This window comes from Tamandua tetradactyla, chromosome 5 (assembly GCF_023851605.1).
Source record: "Tamandua tetradactyla isolate mTamTet1 chromosome 5, mTamTet1.pri, whole genome shotgun sequence".
In the NCBI taxonomy this organism is placed as follows: Eukaryota; Metazoa; Chordata; class Mammalia; order Pilosa; family Myrmecophagidae; genus Tamandua; species Tamandua tetradactyla.
In genome coordinates this window covers 136,586,437-136,595,713 of record NC_135331.1, presented here as the reverse complement: position 1 = coordinate 136,595,713, position 9,277 = coordinate 136,586,437, and the positions used below count along the sequence as shown (strand labels likewise).

The 9,277-nt window shown below is 39.3% G+C and overlaps 1 protein-coding gene and 1 pseudogene across 1 annotated transcript in view; both read right to left on the bottom strand.

Annotated features, from left to right (window-relative positions):
* Positions 1-407: 407 nt before the first annotated feature.
* LOC143684891 (dual specificity protein kinase TTK) overlaps positions 408-9,277 on the bottom strand; it is a 99,302-nt gene continuing 90,432 nt past the window's right edge. The window contains exon 23 of the transcript XR_013176240.1: positions 408-559. The gene's annotated coding sequence lies outside the window, so the exon portion shown is untranslated. The remainder of the gene's footprint in view (positions 560-9,277) is intronic.
* LOC143682768 (ralBP1-associated Eps domain-containing protein 1-like) lies at positions 6,054-8,619 on the bottom strand (annotated as a pseudogene).

Here is a 9,277-nt window from a genome sequence, read left to right as displayed (position 1 = left end):
TGAAGTGATTTTTTTCAGCAGGTGAATTTCTTTGATATACATCAGTGGTTCAGAGGCTCTCACATGGAGGGTTTGTGAAAATGTTGAGCCCATCCCAGAGTTTCTAATTCAGGAGCTTGAGAATTGAATTTCTAGTAAGTTTCCAAGTGATAATGATGCTTCTAGTCCAGGGACCACACTTTGAGAACCACTGGTGTACATGATGGGTTGTAGACCAAAACAAAAAATAAAGTGGATTGCTGAATGTAGGGTAAGGGTTTTAAAAATGGTAGTGAAGGAATAGGAAGGAAAAATGGAAATAAATTGGTGTGTGGTTGGAATAGGTATGGGAGAAGCCAGAAGAAGTGGAGTTAAAATTATTTAGAGTTGAAACCTACAGAATAAAATGTAAAAAAAAAAAAGAAAAAAAAATAGAAGGTTGGCTGCAGAGCCATCTTGCATATAGAATGAAGGTTAAAAAGCCAGTCTTTTTCATGGCCAATTGATGCTTGAGTTGAATCCTTCTTGTGGTGTTCCATGTTGCTCCTAGTCGTAGTAGATATTAAACTGGAAGGATCAGCTGTCAAAGACAAAATGAAAGAACAGATTGTAAGGGGAGCAAGGAGTGTGCTCTGGAACCTCAAAGGATCAATTTGGTAACATATTGTCAGACTGAGCTGACCTACTTAACCTGCCTATCCCAGCCTAAGTCCTGTGGCATTTTTTCGAAGAAGTCATTCACACAGACTCACACCCAAACCAGAATTTCCTGCTTAGGGCCAGAATCACAGTTGTTGTCACTGCAACCTCACACCCATCTGAAGGCTGGGCCCTGTGACTCCTGACTCAACAGGCCACCCATCTTCTGAACTTCTGGGATGGGCAGCACCATCAGTAAATCACATCCTTAGCACAAGGGGGCCCTTTCAAGCCCATGGAGAATTTGGGCAAGTCTAAAAGTACAGAGGAGAGAGTCTCTACTTTGGGGTTGGTGGAATATCTGGTTAGGACAAAAAGGCAATCCTTGGGGAGTCTCCAAAATGGCAACAGAGAGAGGACAGCATTCCTTGCACCCTGCCCTGACCAGCCTCCTAGAGCTGTAGGTATGCAAAGTATGACTCTCTGACTTATAACCATAGCCTTTCTCCAAAGAATTCTATTCCTTGTCCCTTCTCAACCTATAACCCTCTCCACCACCAAATCCCTATCAGATTTTCCTACAGGATAGAACTAGTCCACTGTTGCTCCACGGATAATTGCATTTATCTTCATTTACATATGCTCTTTCTCATTATAATATCCTTAAACTTAGTGGAAACAATGTAATTGGGACAGCAGAATTTAATCTAGATCCTTTGCTCCATTTGATCGAATGTCAGCTATGTACTTGACTCACCTATTTGTTGTAGCAAGAATGTAAACAACCATCCACATTCACCTACTCCTTACTTTATCTGTATCTGAAGAGAACTTTCTGCTTATTCTCTTGAATGCAATAATTTAGTATTATTTCTACCCTAATAACAGAATATTAATAAGCATAAATTCATTCCATACACACACATATTGCCTTTCTAAACACTGTATCACAATGAATTTTATTTATAGCTTAAGCTAACTACTAAGTAATTAATTAATGTAATTACTAACATATTTCCCTCTGTCAAAACAATAGACTTTTTTTCTGGAGGTAAAAGTAAAGAAGATCAGACAGGTGAGAAAGAAAGAAGAAAATGAGAGAACACTCCAAAGTTATTTGTAACTACTTTGGGAAAGTGGCATCAAATAAAAACCCCTCCAAAATAACATGGCAGGAAAAAATAGGAAACTTTCATATTCTGTATGTCACCCAAACCCAGTAGTCCTAGGAGGCCATGAATCACAGGTAAGGCACTCTTGAGTGAAGCAACATAAGAAGAGTATTGCGATATCTTTTAAAATATTTTAATGAGTGCTGCTCATAGTTTTTAGCTCTCCAATTTTCTTAACACATTGTTACATGAAAACATGTAACTTGCTTTGGCCAAAGAACTGCGAGCAGAAGTGAAGTGTGTCACTTTCAAGTGGTTATTTAAGAGCTGCTGTATGATTTGCCATGCTTTCTCTTTCTCTCTGCCAGCAGTGACTTTAAATGTAAAAGGAAGAAAATTTCTATTTAAGAGGCCGAATGGATAAAAAAAAGCATGACCCATTTATATGCTGACTGCAAGAGACTCACCTTAAATTAAAAGATTTTAACCCTTCAACAAGTAGGTTGAAAGTGAAAGAATGGAAAAAATATATATCATGTAAGTAGTAACCAAAAGAGAGCTGGGGTTAGCTATATTAATAGCAAGTAAAACAGACTTTTAAGTAAAAAAAAAACAGTTATGAAGGACAAAGACTGCCATTATATACTGATTAGGGGGTCAATTCAGAAAAGTGTCATAACAATTATAAATATATATATGGACTTAACAGCAGAATCTTAAAATATATGAAGCAAATACAGGCCTGAAGGAAGCAATTGATAGTTCTACATTAATATAGAATACTACAATACACCACTTTCAATAATGGATAGAACATCTAGTTAGAAGATCAAGAAGGAAATACAAGGCGTGAACATTATTTCAAACCAATAGACCTAACAGACATATATAGAATACTTCACTAAATGACAAAGAATACACAGTCTTCTTGAGTAAACATGGATCATTTTCCAGGATAGACCACATGTTAGGTCATAAAGCAAGTCTCAGTAAATTCAAATACATTGAAATTATACAATGCATCTTCTCTGGACACAGCAGAATGAAATTAGAAATCAGTAACAGAGGAAGAAATGGAAAATTCATAAACGTGAAAATTAAACAACATACTCTTTGAAAAAAAAAACAGTAGGTTAAAGAGGAAATCACAAGTGAAAGTAGGAAATATCTTGAGGCAAATAAAAATGAATGGACAACATACCAAAACTTATGGGATGCAGCAGAAAGTGCTGAGAGGTAAATTTATAGCTCTACCCACTTACACTAAAAAAAAAAAAAGAAGACTTCAAATCAAAACCTAACCCCAAAACCGGAAATACTAAAGAAAGAAAAGCAAACTAAAGACAAAGCAAGCAGAAGGAAGGAAATGATAACAATAATATTAGAGTGGAGATAAATGAAATAGAGAGCAAAAACCAGTAGAGAGAATTAACAAAACAGTTGGTTTCTTGAAAAGATCAACAAAATTGACAAAACTTTAGCTCAACTGACAAAGGAAAAAAGAGGACAAATAATTAAAATCGGAAATGAAAGAGGGACATTATTACTGACTCTACCGATGTTTAGTTTGCTAGCTGTCGGAATGCAACACACCAGAGACGGATCAGCTTTTAATAAAAGGGGATTTATTTTGTTGGTTCTTCAGAGGAAAGGCAGCTAACTTTCCACTGAGGTTCTTTCTTACGTGGAAGGCACAGGATGGTCTCTGCTTGTCTTCTCTCCAGGCTGGGTTCCAACAACTTTCCCCTGGGTGACTTCTTTCTGCATCTCCAAGGGCCTGGGCTGAGCTCTAGTGCTGAAATGAGGAACGCTGAGCTGCTTGGCTGTGCAACATTGCGCTCTCTCATTTAAGCACCAGCCAATTAAGTCAAACGTCACTCATTGCAGCAGACACGCCTCCTAGCTGACTGCAGATGTAATTAGCAACAGATGAGGTTCACGTACCATTGGCTTGTGTCCGCAGCAACAGAACTAGGTGTGCTCACCTGGCCAAGTTGACAACTGAATCTAACTAACACAACCGAAATAAAAAAAATGTATGAGATGCCATGAGCAACTGTATGCCCACAAATTAGATAACCTTAATGAAGTGGACAAACTACTAATGCTGACTCAAGAAAAAACAGAAGATATCAACAAACCAATTACTATTAATGCGATTGAATCAGTAATCAAAAACCTTCCAACACAACAACAAAAAGCCAGGACCAGGTGGAGTCATAGGGGTATTTTACCAAATATTCCAAGAAGTATTAACACTAATTCTGCTCAAACTTTTCCAATAAAAATTGAAGAGGAGGGAACACTCCCTAACTCATTCTATAAGTCCAACTTCACCATCATACCAAAGCTAGATAAAGATCTCACAAGAAAAGGAAATTACAGACCAATATCTCTTATGAACATAGATGTCCAACTCCTCAATAAAGTACTGCAAATCAAATCCAACATCATTTTAAAAGAATTATACGACCATGATCAAGTTGAATTTATCCCAGGTATGCAAGGGTGGTTCAACATAAGAAAATCAAGTAATGTAATACACCATATTAACACAATGATGAACAGATAAAATCTATATGAAAGAACAAAGGGCCAAAATTAGCTAACACTCTCCTGAAGTGTGTATTTTCAATACACATAACTGATTCTGATGATAGCTTAGTAATTACAAATAAATAAGTTAAAGACGAGTAATCCAGAAGATATATATGACATGACTCTGAATACCAGAGAGGAATGAATTAGCCTTTCACAGATAACCAAACACGAATGGTCAAACAGAATTAAAAACCACAGCAAGATACCATTTTGTTTTTACCTATCAGATAGTAAAATATTAAAGAGCTTGACAATGTTAAGTATAAGAGAGATTATGGATCAACGAATTCTTACACCTCAACAGTAGGAATATCAATTTGTACAAAACTTTTGGGGAAAAAATGTCATTTTCTTGTAAAGTTGAACATTCATATAATATAAACTTGGGAATTCCATATATAAAGAAACTTGCATGTGAGCCATAAAACATGGGCAAGAATATTCATAGCATCAGATATTTTTAAACAAAAAATAAAAACTACAAACCACATGAATGTCTATCAACAGGATAACTGATATATATATTTTGGTAAATTCATCCATTCAATAGAGAAAATTAATAATGAATGAAAATGCATGTCGCAGAATGTACATATTATGACACTATTTTTATCAAGCTCAAAAGCAAACCAATCCAAACAATATCAGCATATATGGTAGAATGCCTTCTTTGTTAACATTTTCCTGGTAGGATATTTTTTGGTTTTTACTATCCAAGACTTCATAGAATGTACTTTTTTTTGAAGGTGTCCTCATCTATAAGATTTCAAGGGCCAGTCAAATGTAGTAACACATCTTAACGCAATGCCCTGGAGACAGAATGGCATGTCTCCAATGGGTGTGCAGTTAGTATTGTACCCTGAGAAATTATTTAATTGATTTGTTGTCTCCAGAATGAGTGCATTAAATTTATGGAGCATCATTATTTTCCCTGGCTAGCCCTTTCCCATTCGTCTTAGTCATTGTTCTCAAAAACACCTTCCTTACTCAGTCTCGTGTGTGTTTTATTAGAGAAGTTGTGGGTTTACAGAACAGTTACGCATAAAACCGTAAATTATAGGATTCCCGTATACCACCCCATTATTAACATTGTATGATGTATCTGTTACAATTGATGAAATCTATTTTTATAATGTTCTATTAACTATAGTCCATGGTTTAACTTAGGGTTCATTGTTTGTGTTGTGCAGTTCATGGATTTTTTCTGTGATTAAAATGAACATTTTATGTATTTTTTTTCTGGAAAATGTCATCCTGATCCTTTTATTGTTGGAATTAAAAAATAAAAGGCATTTAAATATAATAGTTAACATACCAGGTGTGCTGGTTTGAAAGAATTTTTGTACCCTACAAAGCCATGTTTTAATCCTGCTCCATCACTTGGAGTCAGCTATTTCTTTTAAACCCTATTCAGTACTGTATGTTAGAAACTTGACTAAATTATCTCCACAGAGATGTGACTCACCCAATTGTAGGTATTAACTTTTGAATACAGGGATATGTGACTCCACCCATTCCAGGTGGGGTTTGATTATTTTACTGGAATCCTTTAAAAAAGGAAGCATTTTGGAGAAAGCTTGAGAATGACAAATAGCCACAGAACTACCATAGCCCATGCACCCAGAGAGACCTTTGGAGATGAAGAAGGAAAACGCCCCTGGGGGAGCCTCATGAAACAAGAAGTCTGGAGAGAAAACTAATATAGTCACCATGTTCACCATGTGCTTTCCAGTTGAGAGAGAAACCCTAAACTTCATTAGCCTTTCTTGAGTGAAGTTAGCCTTCTGTAGGTGCCTTAATTGGGACATTTTTATAGACTTGCTTTAATTGGGACATTTTCTCAGCCTTAGAACTGTAACTAGCAACTTATTAAATTCCTCTTTTAAAAGCCATTCCATTTCTGGTATATTGCATTCTGGTAGCTAGCAAACTAGAACACCAGACAAAGCAGAATCATAAAATTTAATGTTGAATTAAGCAGTGAACTGAATGTTGGGTCTCCAAATTGGCTTTCAACCCCAAACCACATAAAAATGGATATGTTCAGGTGTACGATTAGTTTAGTGGTTAGAATGCCCGCCTTTCATGCAGGAGACCTGGGTTCCATTCCTAGACCATGCATCCAAAAGACAAAAAAAGGGGTATGTTCACAGTTAATGCCAGTTAGCTTATAGGTGAGAAAATGGTCCAAGTTGTTACAGTTGAACTTCCAATAAACTTCTCTCCTCCAGAATTTCCTTTAATTGTTGCTGTAATTCACTATATTGCATCTAATTGATGCCTGAATAGCTTTCTATCTCTCTCCACAGATCAAGGAATAGATTGGCTGTGAGGCAAGAACAGCAGCTAAGACACTAGTTTTTTCATATATGTTCATCAACTTCTGGCCTTAATTTACCTGCTGATTTTAACCTTCCCTAACAGGTTTAGGTGGTGGAGCAAGAGGAAAAGTGCCTTGTGGAGCACTACCAGCTATCTTTTCTTCCATTTTACTATCTGTTTTGGCAACTCGAAGCCATTAACTTGTAGGATCCAAAGAATTTTCAACCCGCAAGACTCGGGATGCTGCTAAGCTTCAGTGTTCATAATTCACACGTGATGCGGCAAATAATACCAACTGGCTGAAATCCGCGAAGTTGGGCTGTTCTGGGGTCTGTTGCCGTGAGGTCCTCCTGTGGGCTGTGAGGCGCTGCAGGGGGGTGGGTGACAACTCCAGCTTGCTGTTGTCCTGTGGTGACTGCGAAAGCCAGGTTCATATCTAAGGATCAAGAATAGGGGGGCTGGGCGGGCCACGGTGGCTCAGCAGGTAAGAATGCTTGCCTGCCAAGCCCGAGGACCCGGGTTCGATTCCCGGTGCCTGCCCATGTAAAAAAAAAAAAGAATAGGAGGGCTGTAGCCAAAAAGGGGGAGGAGGGATGCGGTGTTATCAGGCGATACTCCTGAATGAGACCTTTGAGGAGTTACATTGTTCCCAACCTGTTCTGGGTTAGAAGTATGAGTCTGAACTACTGTAACCATCTACAGTATTCCCAGAAGGAAATTTCCATTATGTATCTTATTTTCTTCTGAAAGGCCAGGCTTCAGGAGTAATAGGCTAGTGGAATTAGTATCGTTGCTGCCGGTTCTTTTAATCTCTGTTTCCTTCTTGTGGACTTTGTTTAGAGTCATTGAATGGGAACTAGATGAACAATAGCAGCATTCTCACTGCTCCGATTCAGCTCTGGCCAAATCTGGTTCAGCGAGAGCACTGACGGTGATTTGCTTGGAGGTGCTTCTGAAGGAGAGCCTGGGTCACCTACCTCTCTTGGCTGATCCCCAACCCCGGCTGAACAGTTTGGCCACTGGGGTTTCCGAAGTTCCTCAGGTAAATTGTAGTCTTTTTTCCTAGCAACTACCAGATGAAAAGCAGCACAAAGCTCATCAGTGTCAGTGCACCATCTTTATCAATGTCTGAGCATTCCCAAATATGAGCAAGTTCAAAATAGGAAGTTTTCATTTTATAAAAAAAGCTCTCTCGCTGCAGATCTTGGTATAAATGTTTAGATCGGGCTGAATGGTTTTAAACTGATTTACATAATACTGTCTTATCTTTTATTTTCCAGGGATTATGGTAACTACTAGATTGTCTAATAATTCCATTGGCAGTTGTAGCTGAGGGTACAGTTCCTACCGCTGTCTGAACCTCCACAGGAGTAGGATGCATGCTAAAAGAGTACTGGTTGGTGGGGTATCTGCAAAACTGACCCAGTTTTATTGAGGTGAATGTACGGAGGGTCCTGACTACACTGCATTGCCAACAGGACCCGATTGTGCGTCACCAAACTGAGATACAAAAGACCTCAGTCCAGCAAGGGGCATCTCACTGTCCCAGCTACTGGGATAACCGCTGTGCTTCCTCCACATGTGTAGAGAAGTCAGCGAGGACTGCTGTGGCAAAGGACAGGGGATGTAGTTTCTGTTGATCTACAGATGCACCAGGCTGGTCGGTGTCACGGCTTATGGAACCCTTTTTCACTTGTCCCCTGCTGGGTGGTGGAGGAATCACACAAGAATAAGACCCTGGATTTTCAGAATCTGAAGAATATGAGGCTGCATGGCAAGATTCATTGAACTTCATTGAAGATACAAATCTTGGCATAGGAAGGTCTTTTACTGAATTTGTATTTTCCACTTTTAAAGGGAACCCAGCCTAGGCCACAGCTACGAGTTTCAAAGCAATATAGAACTGACTTCTTCCAAAATAACCAAGTCTTGTTGCACCGCAAAGCTCCATGAACTGCAGGATCACGTTGTTGGGCAGCTGCGGGGCCTGGAAAGCTCGAGCAGCTGTCCGTTGGCCGTCACCTTCTTAGTGCTCTTGATGTTGCAGTAGAAGAGATTCCAGTAGTATTTCTGCTCTGCATCGCTCACTGCCAAGCCTTCAAAGTTCCCGCCGGCTCCCGGCGGCTGTCGGCCCTCATGCACCTGCGCTGGGTGCTGGCCCCGGGCTGTGCGCCACCTCCTCCTCGCCACGAGCTCCTCCGGAGTGGGAGGTGTGAGAGGATAATGGGACCAGAGGGGAAACGTGGCGTGGGTGGGGTGGTAGAGGGAGGAGAGCTGGGAATGGGACCTATATATGTATATATATTTTTTTCGGATGGGCAGGCACTGGGAATCGAACCTGGTCTCTGGCATGGCAGGCGATATGTACGTATTTTTAATGCAACATATTTTAGCTGATGTTTACATAGGAAAAATTTGTTTTATCTCCCAAATTCAATAAAAAGTTACTAAATTACTTATGTGCAGGGTAAACACCACATTACATTCCAGTACAGTCAGAGGAATATCAGAATCATGTGTAGACATTTTGAGAAGCACTGATTGTCACCAAGAGTGTTGCATCTCAGATATTGGTGAGGCTGTGAGGGCATGTTACTACATTGTGTGTTAGCAGTAGTATCAGC